Below are 16,477 nucleotides of genomic sequence, written 5' to 3'. Positions count from 1 at the left end.
AGAAGATGTGTAGAAATGAGGTGGAAGCCTAGAGGAAAAAGGGGCAGAGGTGAGGGTGCTCACTCACTCCTCTGAGTGAAACTTTTTGTACAGTTTTGACTATTAAAGCCAAGTTATATTTTTTAAAGAAATTAAATCAACAAGGGATTACAAACAGAAACAGATGAATCAGATTCGGTTTCAAATGTATAGATTAGTCACATCTGTAAAGGATGAAGGAAAGACTTGCCTAAGTTAACACTAGAACAAATACTTTGACTATATACCATTGAGATAAAAAATGAATCAAACAGTAAACAATATCAAATTTTTAAATAGGTGTGTTTAACATAGAGATATGGGTTAGGGATTCTCAAATTAAATGTGTATGCTAAGGAAGAATATTTATTTTTATATAGAAGGAGCCAGATTTCTCACTGTCAGAAAAGGGGATTAGAAATATGCAAAGACTAGAATGAATCTTGTGACAGTTAATTGAAATTTTAAGTATCCGTAAGAATTCATGCTTAGATTGATAAGTAGATAAAATGAAAAGGGGAGAGAGAGATAGAGAGAGATTTTGAATTATAAACTCCAGTCTCTGCTATAAGACATCCAAGCTCATTGGAAACATGGCTGATTCAAGGGCTGGGCCTGGGAGAGTGCATGATGAACCTGGAACATCTTGCTTTATCAGAAAACAAGGAAGCAATTAAAATTATGGGGGCATGTCAAAAGGCACAGAAGCCAATGTGAAAGGGCTACCATTGATCAAATCAGGATCAATTTGAACATCAAAATAAATAATTATATTAATGGATCATTATAGAATAAAATTAGTATTAATGAGTCCATATTAATAAATGAAAAACTAAATTAAATGTAGAGAAAAAATATTTTCCTTACAGTAGAATGTCAATTATTAATTTCAGAAGAAATGATGGGATTAAAAAATCACCATGTGGCAACCAGTACTGTAGTAATAGGAAAGTACTTGCTAAAACTAGAAAGTGAAAGTTTGTTGAGAAAAAAGATATCTGTATAATTTCAAAAGCACCTTCCAACAGTATATATAATAATTAAAAGAGGAAAAATCAGTATTGTTATAATGGGAAAACCTGGCATATGCCGCCGCAACCAAGTGATCAAAGTTAGCATCACCAGTCATGGCACAAATAGATTAACATATGCTCCCCTGACATATTGTGGTGAGGGCACAGCATCATTTCTATGGTTGATATTCCTGCTAAAAGTGCATAAACTGAATCTACTTACGAGGAAACTTTAGACATACTGAAATTGGGAAACATTCTATGAATTAAATGTATACCTCTTCAAAAATGTCAAGGTCATGAAAGACAAAAAGAGACTAAAGTATATTTCCAGCTTCAAGGAGATTAAGGAACTATAACAATTAAATGCAATATTATTTTTTGATATAAAGGAAATCAATGGGACAACTGTCAAGATTTTGATATGATCTGTAGGGTAGATCATTGTACTATATCAATTATACTGTATTAACTTGATGTGCAGTGGTTATTTAAAAGAATGTTTATATTTTAGAATTGAAATATTTAGGGAGAAAGGGCATGATGTCTGCAACTTGAACTCAAGGATTCTTACTTCTGATATCTCTCTTTCTCTCTCTTTTTCTTACTTTCTCTCCTGATAAAACCAATGTGGTAGAATATTAGCATGTGGAGAGTGTGAGTGAAGTATGTATGAAACTTTATATTGCTATTTAAAAAATTCTTTAAGTCTAAGATTGTTTCAAAATAAAAAGTTAAAAATATATTTCATACCTCTTGTAGCAGAATCTGTCATCCCACTCTATATTGGTTCATTCACTTCTGTACTCTGAAGGGTGCATATTGGTAACACCTGCAGTTCCTTAACTGAGGACCATTGTCTGGATGCAGGAGCCTTACGGTCCAACTGGAAGGAAAACCAGAAGTGCCAGAATGTTAATAGCACTGGAAAAAGCCCTCAACTGATGATGGATTAGGATATATGGTAGTTAAATACTCCAGAGTTTTTGACTCTTAGTTGAGGTAAGTGGGAGGTGCATTCTAAGCTTTCTCTCAGAGTTCACTTGTGGAAATAAGTTCTAGTTGCCCATACTAGTTACTTGCTTAAATAATGTATCCTCTTTTGGCTTCCTTTCCTGACTCCATTCCCTACTTCTCAGCCAAGTTCCTGGGATTTCCTCCCAAATCAAATTTTTCTGCACTTGAATCTTTGTTTTGGGGTCCATTTCTGGGGGAATCAAAGAAGGACAATTAGGAACAGATATGATATGAACAGACCCTCTATATATAATGCTAGAATTTGGGTCATATATTAGCCCAATGACTACAAGTACTCATTGCTAGTAGTGAGTGGAGTAAGAATTTCTGTATACTGTAGGATCATAATTACTAAGACACTTACCTTTAGTAAGTTAAGATGGCATATAGGTGACAGGGAACACTTTGGCTTAAGCAATGTCTGCAGCATTTGACAGATATGGAGCAATAGTAATTATAAGGATTGTGGAGTTAGTGGGTGGTTGTTAGCTGACAGTGAAGCACTGAAGGAGTAAAATGATTAGCTTCCCTCCCTGCTGATGTTTAGGACAATCAGCAGTCAGCCCAGGATACAGTATAAATATCAGAAGGTCTTTACAGCAGTGTTTAGAGAGAGCCTCATGTCCTGCAAATGGAGAGCAGACTGTACTGAAAAGAATGCTCAAAGTCTAATTTGGAGAGTAGTGAGAATACACAGGCTGATTCACAGTCTTGACAAGACTGTGAGAGGCAGTCTAGATAGGTTTGGGGGTATTTGGGTGGATGTTCCTGAGAATCATTAGTCCCTAGATTCTATTGAACATACTGAGATCTTATGAGAGAATATCAGCCCCTTGGTAGAGGAAAGCTGCTTTTTCTTGACTAGAGAATATGGAAACTCCTCATCTGCTTTATGGCTGGAGAACCCACCATGTGACTGACTGTATTTTCAGATGATATTCTTCTCACCACAGTGATAAGAAATCCTCTTATCACTAGTCAGCAAGTAGAGGTATTTTTGCAATGCTTTATGGTGTGTATACTCTGTAGACCAGTGTTATTACTAGGAAATACTGTTACAGAGTCAATGATAGCAGCACTTGGAGTAGCAGAATTAAATTGTGGGAGGCAAAATAAATATAATTACTACAATTTGCAGCAAGGACAGAATGTTGATCATGGGGCTGGACTCACCAGGGCTCTGTGCCAATGGTTAAAAAATGATGACATTCCTGTGGGTGAGATAGATGTGGGAATCAATAAAGATACTGATTGAAATATATAACCAAAAAGGTTAAAGGTAAGTAGGACACTGATGCTGGCTACCATAATGGAAAATTATGATCCTTTGCCTTATTTCCAAACTTAAGGTATTTCTCAGACCCAGAATTTATGGTTGAAAGTGAAAGTGGGTCCCCTTGAAGAAAGGCCCATCAATGATATAGCAAATATTTATAGTTCCCCCAGTTATTTACAATTCCCCCCGCCCCTTCTCCCAAAGTAAACAATGACTATTTAACAGAGTTCTTTATCCTGAAGAAAAGAGAATACCCAGGTCCTTTGAAGGCTATTGGATACAAAGGTTAAGATGACATGGATTCCTGGAAACCCACACATTGTCATGGTCCTTCTGTTAGAATGGAGTTAATCGATCTCTATATCTACTCTGTAATCATTTTATTGGTCCCTCAGTGTACATTTGGGATTGTTATAAAATCAGTTATATTAATCACTCATTTTGATTCCCTGACCTGTGGAGTAAGAACAGTAATGATTGGAAAACAAGTGGAAGCCCCAAAACTGTACCCTCTCCCACTCCCAAATTGAGGCAATAAGCCAGAAGCAATGCTGTATCATAGGTAAAATGGCCGATATTACTTTCATCCTCAAATACATTAAATTCAGGAGTGGTAGTCCACATCGTATCTTGTTTAATTTGCCAATCTTGATCCTACAAAAAAAAATTAAGATAGATAATGGTAGATGATGGTTGATTACTCTATACTTAACCAAATGGTAGCTTTAATCACAGTGCTAGATATTGTATCTCTACTCAAACAGATCAGAATAGCTTACAGTAGTTAATTTGTGGCTATCTATCTGCCAAATGGCTTATTTATAATTCCTATCAAGAAATAGAATTAGAAAAAAAAAAAGAAATAGAATTAGAAACAGCTCACATTCAGCTGGCAAGAATTGCAGGATACCAATGATCATATTGTCCCAGATTTATGTTAACTCTTCAGCTCTGTATCACAGCATGATCTGAAAGGACCTTGATCACATTAAATTAAAAAAAAAATTTAGTTAGCAGGAAATTGCAATTGATCTGAATACTGTGGTAAATACTTGTGTGCTGGAGGGTGTAGAATAAACACTATAAAGACTCAGAGGCCTGACACCTCAGTAAAATTTTGGGGTGTCCATTGGTCTGAGTCATGTCTAGATATGCTCTGCAAAGTAAATAACAATAACCACAATTGCATGTCCTATCAGAGTCTTATCGACCACTTTTGATTTTGGAGACAGTACATAACACACTGCTCTGTTCCACTTAGATTACCCAGAAGGATGCCGATTTTGAGTGGGGCCCAAAAGGCTCTGCAATTGGTTTTGGTTGTGGTACAAGTGGTCTTATCACTGTGCAGCATGTCTTGGACAGTCCTTCAAGCTCTAATAGGAGGAGGGTAAGAAGCAATAGTTTGATTGTTGCAGACATGGTCTGTGGCCATCCCATATTTACTGAGCACTCATTTCTATATTCTAATGGTGCTGTGTACTATGATCACTTGCAAAAGCTAACCTAACTGTTCCTTTTATGGAATGGAATGGTGGTTGGATTCAAGAGCTAGCTTGACTGATGTACAAGGATGGACAGAACCATCCTTTTCCTCTTCCCTTAATTGGGATAACCTTGGAACATACTTTATATCGTGTCTCAGTAAGATTATCCCTAGTTGTCCGCAGTAGTAACCTTTGGTTACACCCCTTATTGGCTTATTTCCTTACCCAACTCACTTTCAGTTTCCTGCTGGTGTTTTCTGGGATCTCTCCTCCCAAATAAACTCTTCCAGTTTGAATCCTTGTCTCAAGTTCTGCTTCTGTATGAACTCAAGCTAAGACTCAGGAAAAATCAATAAAAGATAGAGAAGATCTCTATACAGAAAAGTGTATAATGTTCTTTGAAAAAAAGCTGTACAATGTTCTTTTTACACTAAGACTTATACAAATGAAGGGGGATACCAATTTATGGATTGGAAGACTCAATATTGTAAATATATAAATTCTCCTTAAATTTTTTATAAGTTATATGCAAAATCAATCAAAACCCAACAGAAAGATTTTTAAAAATAGAATTTGCAAAGTGATTCTCAAATTTATATGGAAATTCAAAGATAGAATAACCAAGACACTGCTGAAGATTGACATGATAGAACTCACTCTACTATAAGCCTTTTAGACTGTATGGTATTGGCATAAACATAGACAAATTGACTGATAGAATGAAATGGAGAGCTACAAACAGGCCCATTTATATAATTTATGACAAAGGTGGCACTATAGAGAAATAATAAAGTAATATTTTTCAATTGACCCCTGCCTCACAGAATAATTAAAACTATATATATATATATATATATATATATAATATACTAATTCCAATGGGAGTTTATATCTAACTGTAAAAGGCAAAACAAATCTCCTAGATGATTATATAGGAGAAAAACTTCAGGACATAAGCATAACATTATCAAAAAAAAAAAAAAGGGAGTGATTTACCATAAAAGATAAGATAATCATGACCTCTGGAAATGCAAGGGGTAGTAATTTGGATTGAGAACAAGGGAGTTATGAAGTCAGCAGATCTCTATTTCTCATCCAAGGAAGTGGGTACATGTTTATTCAGTTTGTGGTAATTACTTGTTCATACATTTTTGCTTGGTATAAATTTTTGTATGAGTTTTGAAATTCATATTTAAAATGAATTGAAAAAAGAAACAAAAAAGACAAAAACAAAGCATTTAACATTCGGTTCCAGCAGTTCTGAAGCCATGGATGTTTCAGAAGTAGTCACTAATATTGCATTCTTACCATCCACATTCATCCAGAAGAAGAATGCTCACATCTGAAAGCAACATATGCTCAGCTCAAGAGCAAATGTTTAGGAAGGCATGCAATAGGGCTATGCTTTATCTTTTTTTTTTTTGGTCCACAGTACACAAATAAATCAACCTCTATTAATCTTTTAAGAGTGCAGTTTTTCATGCTCGAATCAATTGGTCTCTTATGAATGTATTAGAAAGGCTTTGAACAAACTATTACCCATGACTTCTGTTCTAGAAATAAGAGGAGCAAGAGCCTATTTCTGAAGCCATTTTTTCTGGTTCCTTCCTCTATGTCTTTTCTATCCCAACATACTAAAATAACATTTTCATTTTTGTGTCATAGTGTTTTTCTTTTCTTTTTTTTAAGTCCTACATTGCTGATACACTTATACTGGTTTTCAATTCCTTTCAGTCTGAATTGCTACTGAAGGTGATTCAGAGAGAAAAACTTCTTGAGACATCATATATCTTTGTAATTCTAAGAATAATCTGCTTATTGTGAAAACTTACATAATGCAGAGGCATAAGAAATTAAAAAAAAACAGAAATAGCCAGTAGATATTTTAATTGATTATTTTTGTTGTTGTTACAGATTTGTATGAGTTGTATATTTTGGATATTAACCTCTTATTGAATATGAGGTTTGTAAATATTTTCTCCCATTCAGTACATTGCCTTTTCATTTGATGGTTTCCTCTGCTGTGCAGAAGCTTTTTAAATTGATGTAGTCCTACTTGTCTATTTTTGTTTATGTTGCATTTGCTTTTGATGTCAAATCAAAAAACCATTGCTGAGGCCAATGTCAAGGAGCTTATCTCCTATATTTTCTTCTAGGAGTCTTATGGTTTCAGGCCTTATGCTCAAGTCTTTTAATCCATTTTGAGTTGACTTCTGTGTATGGTGTAAGATAGAAGACCAGTTTCACTCTTTTGTGTAAGCCCATTGAGTTTTTCCAGCACTATTTATTGAAGAAGTATATTTTCCCAATTGTATATTCTTGGCCTCTTTGTCATAGTTAAATTAACTATATATGTGCATGGTTATTTTTGGCCTCTCTATTCAGTTTCATTGATCAGTATATTTTCTTTTTATGCCAATACCATATTTTTTGATTACTATAGCTTTGTAATATATCTTGAAGTCAGGAAGTGTGATGTCTTCAGTTTTGTTCTTATCTCTTAAGGTTTCTTTGGCTATTTGGGGTCTTTTGTATTTCCATTAAAATTTGGGGATGCTATTTTCTATTGCTGTGAAAACTGCCATTGAAATTTTGTAATAGACTGCATTGAATCTGTATATTTCTTTGGGTAATGTGGACATTTTAACAATATTAATTCTTCCAATTTATGAATATGGTATATCTTTCTATTTTTTTCATTTTCTTCAATTTCTTTCATCAATAACATATTTTTCAGTGTGTAGATCACACATCCTTGGTTAAATTTATTATTTTTGTTATTGTAAACTGGGTTGTTTTCTGAATTCCTCTTTCTGATAGTTTGTTGTCTATAAATAGAAAAGCAACTTACTTTTTAATTTTTTTAACAACTTTATTGTAGTATAATTGCTTTACAATGTTGTGTTAGTTTCTGCTGTATAACAAAGTGAATCAGCTATACACATACATATATCCCCATATACCCTCCTTCTTGCGCCTCCCTCCCACCCTCCCTATCCCACCCCCCTAGGTGGTCACAAAGCACCAAGCTGATCTCCCTGTGATATGTGGCTGCTTCCCACTAGCTATCTATTTTACATTTGGTAGTGTATATATGTCAATGATACTCTCTCACTTCATCCCAGTTTATCCTTCCCCCTCCCTGTGTTCTCAAGTCCATTCTCTACGTGTGCATCTTTATTCCTGTCCTGCCCCTAGGTTCATCAGAACCTTTTTCTTTTAGATTCCATATATATGTGTAAATATTTAAAATATCAATGTCTAAATTATTAATTTAAATATTAATAATATATAATTAAAATTATATAATAATAATTAATAATTAAAAAAGCATATGGTATTTGTTTTTCTCTTTCTGACTTACTTCACTCTGTATGACAGACTCTACATCCATCCACCTCACTACAAATAACGCAATTTTGTTTCTTTTTATGGCTAAGTAATATTTCATTATAAATATGTGCCACATCTTCCTTATCCATTCATCTGTTGATAGACACTTAGGTTGCTTTCATGTCCTGGCTATTGTAAATAGTGCTGCAATGAACATTGTGGTACATGACACTTTTTTTTTTTTTTTTTTTGCGGTACGCGGGCCTCTCACTGTTGTGGCCTCTCCCGTTGCGCAGCACAGGCTCCGGATGCACAGGCTCAGCGGCCATGGCTCACGGGCCCAGCCGCTCCACGGCATGTGGGATCTTTGCGGACCGGGGCACGAACCCATGTCCCCTGCATCGGCAGGCAGACTCTCAACCACTGTGCCACCAGGGAAGCCCCATGTCTTTTTGAATTATGGTTTTCTCAGGGTATATGCCCAGTAGTGGGACTGCTGGGTCAGATGGTAGTTCTATTTTTAGTTTTTTTAAGGAACCTCCATACTGTTCTCCATATTGGCTGTATCAATTTACATTCCCACCAACAGTGCAAGAGTGTTCCCTTTTCTCCACACCCTCTCCAGCATTTATTGTTTGTAGATGTTTTAATGATGGGCATTCTGACCATCAGGTAATACCTGATGTGAGGTAATACCTCATTATAGTTTTGATTTGCATTTCTCTAATAATTAGAGATTTATTAATAATTATTTATAAATAATTATTGATAATTTCTCAAGGATGCACCATTGAGCATCTTTTCATGTGTTTGTTGGCAATCTGTATATCTTCTTTGGAGAAATGTCTATTTAGGTCTTCTGCCCATTTTTGGATTGGGTTGTTTGTTTTTTTGATAGTGAGCTTCATGAGCTGCTTGTATATTTTGGAGATTAATCCTTTGTCAGTTAAAGAAGCAACTTACTTTTGCATATAGATTTTGTATCCTGCAATTTTAGTGAAATCACTGATTAGTTCTAACAGCTTTTTGTTGGAGCCTTTAGAGTTTTTTCTAAATAATACCATGCCATCTGCAAATGCAGACAGTTTTAATTCTTCCTTTCCTCTTTGGATGCTGTTTATTTATTTTTCTTGCCTAACTGCCCTGGCTAGGACTTCCAGTACTATATTGAATATAAAAGTGGTGAGAGTGAGCACCCTTGTCTTTTTCCTGATCTTAGAGATAAAGCTCCCAGCATTTCACCATTGAACATGATGTTAGCTGTGGGTTTGTCATAGATTGTCTTTATTATGTTGAGGTATGTTCCTCTATACCCAGTTTGTTGACAGTTGTTGTCAGGAAAGGATGTTAAATTTGGTCAAATGCTCTTTCTGCATCTGGTAAGATGATTACATAATTTTTATCCTTCATTTTTAAATGTGGTGTATCCCATTTTTTGATTTGTGAATGTTGAATCATCTTTGTATCCCCGGAATAAATCCCACTTGATTGTGGTGTATGATCCTTTCAGTGTACTGTTGAATTTGATTTGCTAATACTTTTTTGAGGGTCTTGCATCTATGTTCATCAGGGATATTGGTCTATAATTTTCTTTTCTTGTAGTATTCCTTTCTGGCTCTCTTTCCATTCCTTTTATTCCTTGAATTTATTTGTTGATTCTAGGATGTAAAGCTCCCTGTGGTAAGTAAGCTGTAAAAGTGAAGGAATTTTTATGTGTTTTGCTCACTTTTGGATCCCCATTTTAGAAGACAACTGGAACATAGTAAACACAATAAATACTTGTTGAACAGAATTGAGATATAAGCCTGAATATTGTTTATATGGAAATATATATTGTTCACATGTTAACACTCACTGCAAAAGCAAAAAAAAAAATATGGACACACATATATATGTATATATACACTTGACCCTTGATCAGAACAGCATGGGTTCACTTATATGTGGATTTTTTTCCAAAAGTAAGCACAGTACCACGTGATCTATGGTTGGTTAAATCTGAGGATTTGGAACCCCTGAGGGCTTACTATGGGACTTCACCATACATGGATTTTGGTATCCATGGTGGATCTTGGAACCAATCTCCCACAGATACCAAGGGAGGAATATGTGTATGTGTGTGTGTATATAAAATTTTGTAATTTTACCCATATTAATATGACTATACAACCCAAAGTATCCAGAATTTCCAGTGTTTGCTTGTCCATTGGCTTCCAACTAGTTTAGTATTTGTCATTATGAAAGTATCCCAGTCTACAGAAAATTGTGGTTCCTTCTTTATATCTTTAGTTATGGAAAGTCTTTTCTGCTAGGCTTCCAGTCATTCTCATAGATAGTTGCTCTGTAAATAGTTGTAATTTTGGTGTGTCTGTGGGAAGTGAGCTCAGGGTCTCCTTACTCTGCTTAGTCACATCCCCCATATCTTCTAGAGTTACATAATAAAATACTTTTAATGAAATAACTTGAAGGCTAGAATTTGCATCAATAAAATATGAGAGATAAAAGATAATGGGAGTAGAGATGAAACAAAATGGACATGAGGTGATAATTGGTGAAGCTGAATAAAGTGGCAGATTTGTTATGTATCAGTTTTTCTCATATAAATTTGTATTTTATTCTTATGTCCCTATTTTTTAAACAATTGTAAACAGTTTAGTTGATTAAATAATTATTTAGAGTAAAATTCAAAAATATGTTAGTCAACTACTGAATATTCAAACTTGTGTGTCTGGAGCATGCTAAAACTTTATATTTCTGTTATAGTTTTTCCCCAGGTATGTACTGACAAGCTTTTTGTTTTCTTAGAACTTTCTAAATATATTTCTCAACAAGGAGTCTAGTGAGGGGACAGATTTCAACAAGTTCCTATGCATTATTAAATTATTTTCTCAGTTGGCCTATTGAGAAATTCCTTTTCAACAACATGAGGATTTGTACTCCTACCTTTGTGATACAAATTGTTCTGATTTATGGTCTAGTTCTACATGACTCCTAGATGATAGGGATGATATAAGTAGGCTATTCTGGGCATCTGAGTTATCTTTTTTTTTTCCCCAACTAGAAAATTTTTAATTTGCCAAAAGTTTTTAATAAAACCAAAGAATTAATTTCAGGACTAAAAGGTCTAGGCGTTCAACATGTCTTATCTTTTCTCCTAAAAAAGCAGCAATTTATGAATTTGTCCCAAGCAAGATGGAGTTAATGCAAGGTCATTGGTTCATGAATCCAAGAACGAGCAATTGTGCATATTGCCCTAAAGGGCAATGTAAATAAAAATCTGGACAGACTACACCACTGGACTGTAACTCTAATGAAGAAGAAAATTGGGGGCAGGAGAGGATATAAGTATCAGGAAGCAAAACAGAAAGTGTAGAAACCAGTTGGAAGCAACATTTCCTGTTTGAAATTAGAACGGGAAAGGAATGTTTTCATTGACATCATCTACCTTCTCATTCAAAGTGTGAATTACAGGCACAGAAAACAATCTTATGTTTACCAAAGGGGAAAAGGTGGGTGGGGAAAGATGAATTAGGAGTTTGAGATTAACAGATACACACTAGTATATAAAAAATATATAAACAACAAGGACCGACTGTACAGCACAGGGAACTATATTCAAAATTTTGTAATAACCTATAATGGAAAAGAATCTGAAAAAAGAATATATATGTATATATATATGTATGTGTGTGTGTGTGTGTATATATATATATATATAATTGAATCACTTTGCTGTGCACCTGAAACTAAAACAACATTGTAGATCAACTATACTTCAATATAAAAAATTTGTTTAAGGTGTGAATTATTTTCTTTCTGTTTATGAATAAGCAGGAGTGGGACAAAGCAATAAAAATTTTGACTTTTATAATAATAATAAGAAAAACATTTATTGAGTGCTGATTTCAGAACCTAGGATTGTGTGACAAATTTGTCATACATATACTACTATAATTCTCATTCCTCAGGAGGTAAATACTATGATTATCTCGACTTTATAAATGAGAAAACTAAGGCAGAGAGAAGTAAAGAAAATGTCTGAAGGTTACTGAGTAAAAGAACCCAGATCTGAACTTGGGCAATGTCAGTCTGACTCCAGAGCCAGCACATGTATAATGTGCTCTATTAAATAACTGGATAATTATACAAAAATTCCCCCAAAGCAGTAACGCCAAAATACATATCTTTAACTAAAAAAGTTTAGATTCAATCAATATGTATGGAAAACATTCCATGGGTCAAGTTCTACACTGGAAAATTTTCATATGTTTTTGTTTTACTTAATCCCCATAAAATATTTTATTAGTAGGTGGTAGCAGCTAATAAGTAATAGGGCTTGATTTTGTATTCTTAGTCTGAGTCTGTGATATCTCCATGCTGCCTTCCTCTAAGAAACTACCAAATTATTTATATTATTCTTTCTTTTAACTTGTTTAAATATTTTTATTGTGTTAAAATGTGTATAATATAATTTAGCTTTAGTGACACTTAGTACATTTAAAATGTTGCACAACTATCACCACTATTTACTTCCAGAATATTTTTTCATCACTCCAGTAGGAAACCTCATACATATAAAGTATTCCTGTTCATCACTTTCTACCTCCAAGCCCTCACAACCACTACTCTGTTTTCTGTCTCTATGGATCTGCTATTTGTTAATATATAAATGGAATCCCATACATGTGGCCTTTTGTGCCTGGTTTCTTTCACTTAGCCTAATGTTTTGAAGTTTCATTCGTGTTGTAGTATGTATCAGTACTTCATTCCTTTTTATGGCTGAATGATATTCCATTATCCAAACATCTCATTTTTGACATATCCATTAATCAGTTGATGGACATTTGGGTCGTTTCCTTGACTTCTTGATTTGGCTATAGTGCTGCTATGAGCATTCATGTGCAAGTTTTTGTTTGAACATCTGTTTTCAGTTCTTTTAGGTACATACTCAGAAGTGGAATTGCTGGAACACATGGTAATTCTTTGTTTAATTTAAATAGGTATGGCCAAATTGTTTCCTGCAGTGGCTGCATCATTTTACATTTCCATCAGCAGCGTAGAAGGGTTCTAGTTTTTTCCATATTCTTACAAATACTTGCTATTTTCCATTTTTTTGTAGTTATCCTACTGGGTGTGAAGTACTATCTTAGTATGGTTTAGATTTGCATTTGCTTAATGGCTAAGGATGTTGGGCAGCTTTTCATGGGCTTGTTGGTTATTTATATATCTTTGGAGAAAATATTTAATATTAGGCCTATTTCTGCCTTATAATGCATTAAATTGTGAGTTTAATCAATTTATATTTATAGTAATTACTAGTAAAGAAGGATTTACTTCTGCCATTTTTCTGTTTTCTATTTTTATGTCATATCTTTTTTGTTCCTTAATTCTTTCATTAATGCTTTTTGTTATTTCTAATTGAATATTTCTAGTGTATCATTTTGATTTCATTCCCATTTTCCTTTAACTATCTATTTATTTTTTGTTTTCATTCTTTTATCTTTCTGCTCCTCAGTCCAGATAGTTTCAATTGACCTATCTTCAAGTTTGTTGATTCTTTTGTCTGCTCAGATCTAATGAGATTTTGTAATGAGATTTTCATTTCAGTTTTATACTTCTCGGCTCTAACATATCTATTTGGATTTTTTTGGAATAATTTTTATGTCATTATTGATATTCTTTATTAATTATATAGATTAGTATATTCTGTAATACTTCTCCTGTTTTCCTTTGATTTTGTGTCCATGGTTTCCTTTAGCTCTTTGCACATAAGACATTTGTAAGTCCAATATCTGTGCTTCCTCAAGAATGGTTTCTGAAATTTCTTTAATTCTTGTTAATGAGCTCTGTTTCCCTTGTCTCATAATTGTTTTGGTTAAAAATTGGAGAATTTGAATATTATAATGAGGTAACTCTAAAATATCAGATCCTCCTTCTTCTACCCACTCCCACCAGGTTTGCATTGCTGCTTTCTTGGTTGTCTGCAGTCATCCATATTTTTAGTGTTTTTTCCAAACTATTTTGCAAAGACAGTATTTCTTGTCATTGTGATGTCACTGAGTCTCCATTCCATTAGCTTACCAGTCAGCCAATGACCTGACAGAGATCTCCTTAAACTCCTGAAGCCAAAAACAACAAAATAAGGCAAAAAATACTCTCTTGTTCTATGTAGATTGGTTCTGAGCTAGAGCACTCCTTCAATGCTTAGCCAAGACTCTAATAACTCTGCCTTAGCCATTTTCTTCTGCTTATTCAGTGCTCAAAGTTCAGCCAGAAGTTAACTGTAGGATCTCTTGAGGTCTTTCATGGTCATGTATCCATCCCTGAGCATGATGTGGCCCTCTGGTTCCCTAGCAGATACAAAAGCCATTTAAACCCCTCATTCTCCCATGTATATTCTTCCTCAGCCTCATTTTCCCCAGGTTTTGAGGTCTGTCTTAAAGCATCTTGCCCCATCTGCTCTGCCTTGCCACAGGTGGCTGTAATAATATGTTTTTAAATACTTTTGAAAAGCACATACCAAGAGGTCACTCCAGCCCTGAGAGAGTTCCAAGAGGGTGCAAATAAAGGCAAATCTCAGGGGCTTCCCTGGTGGCGCAGTGGTTTAGAGTCCGCCTGACGATGCAGGGGACATGGGTTCGTGCCCTGGTCTGGGGAGATCCCACATGGAGCGGCTGGGCCCGTGAGCCATGGTTGCTGAGCCTGTGCATCCGGAGCCTGTGCTCCGCAACGGGAGAGGCCCGTGTACCAAAAAAAAAAAAAAAAAGGCAAATCTCAGAGCCAATCCACTAGCTAACCACCAAACAGGTCAAAATCATAACCACAATAATCCACAATTATTTCAGAACAAGGTTCAATTTACACATCAGGTCACACCAGGAATGGAGGTTGTGTTCCAATGGCTATCACTGATCTGAAGAATGGAGGATGGTAGGCTGGTAAAAAAAAAAGTGCCATAGCAATCATAAGGTTAATCTGTAAATTTAAAAATAAAACTACCTTATAATGAGTAATGAAAACTAAAGTAGATAATATATGATTTTTTAACATCTTTATTGGAGTATAATTTCTTTACAATGGTGTGTTAGTTTCTGCTGTATAACAAAGTGAATCAGCTATATGTATACATATATCCCCATATCCCCTCCCTCTTGCGTCTCCCTCCCACCCTCTCTATCCTACCCCTCTAGGTGGTCACAAAGTACCAAGATGATCACCCTGTGCTATGCAGCTGCTTCCCACTAGCTATCTGTTTTACATTTGGTAGTATATATATGTCAATGCTACTCTCTCAATTCGTCCCAGCTTACCCTACCCTCCCCCATGTCCTCAAGTCCATTCTGTACATCTGCATCTTTATTCCTGTCTGGCCCCTAGGTTCATCGGAACGATTTTTTTTTTTTTTAGATTCCATATATATGTGTTAGCATATAGTATTTCTTTCTTTCTGACTTACTTCACTCTCTATGAAAGACTCTAGGTCCATCCACCTCACTACAAATAACTCGATTTCATTTCTTTTTATGGCTGAGTAATATTCCATTGTATATATGTGCCACATCTTCTTTATCCATTCATCTGTTGATGGACACTTAGGTTGCTTCCATGTCCTGGCTATTGTAAATAGTGCTGTGGTGAACATTGTGGTACATGTCTCTTTTTGAATTATGGTTTTCTCAGGTTATATGCCCAGTAGTGGGATTGCCGGGTCATATGGTACTACAGACCAATATCACTGATGAACATAGATGCAAAAATTCTCAACAAAATACTAGCAAACAGAATCTAAAAACACATTAAAAGGATCATACACCATGATCAAGTGGGATTTATCCCAGGAATGCAAAGACTTTTCAATATATGCATATCAATCAATGTGATACACCATATTAACAAACTGAAGGATAAAAACCATATGATCATCTCAATAGATGCAGAGAAAGCTTTTAACAAAATTCAACACCCATTTATGATAAAAAACTCTCCAGAAAGTGGGCATAGCGGGTACCCACCTCAACATAATAAAGGCCATATATTACAAACCCACTGCCAACATCATTCTCAATGGGGAAAAACTGAAACCATTTCCTCTAAGATCAGGAACAAGACAAGGTTGCCCACTCTCACAACTATTATTCAACTAGTTTTGGAATTAGCCATGGCAATCAGACAAGAAAAAGAAATAAAAGGAATCAAAATCAGAAAAGAAGTAAAGTTGTCACTGTTTGCAGATGACATGATACTATACATAGAGAATCCTAAAGATGCTACCAGAAAACTACTAGAGCTAATCAATGAATTTGGTAAAGTAGCAGGATATAAAATTAATGCAC

The sequence above is a fragment of the Phocoena phocoena genome, chromosome 8 (assembly GCF_963924675.1).
Source record: "Phocoena phocoena chromosome 8, mPhoPho1.1, whole genome shotgun sequence".
NCBI lineage: Eukaryota > Metazoa > Chordata > Mammalia > Artiodactyla > Phocoenidae > Phocoena > Phocoena phocoena.
The sequence above is the reverse complement of the archived record's forward strand: the minus strand, read 5'-3'. Positions refer to the sequence as shown.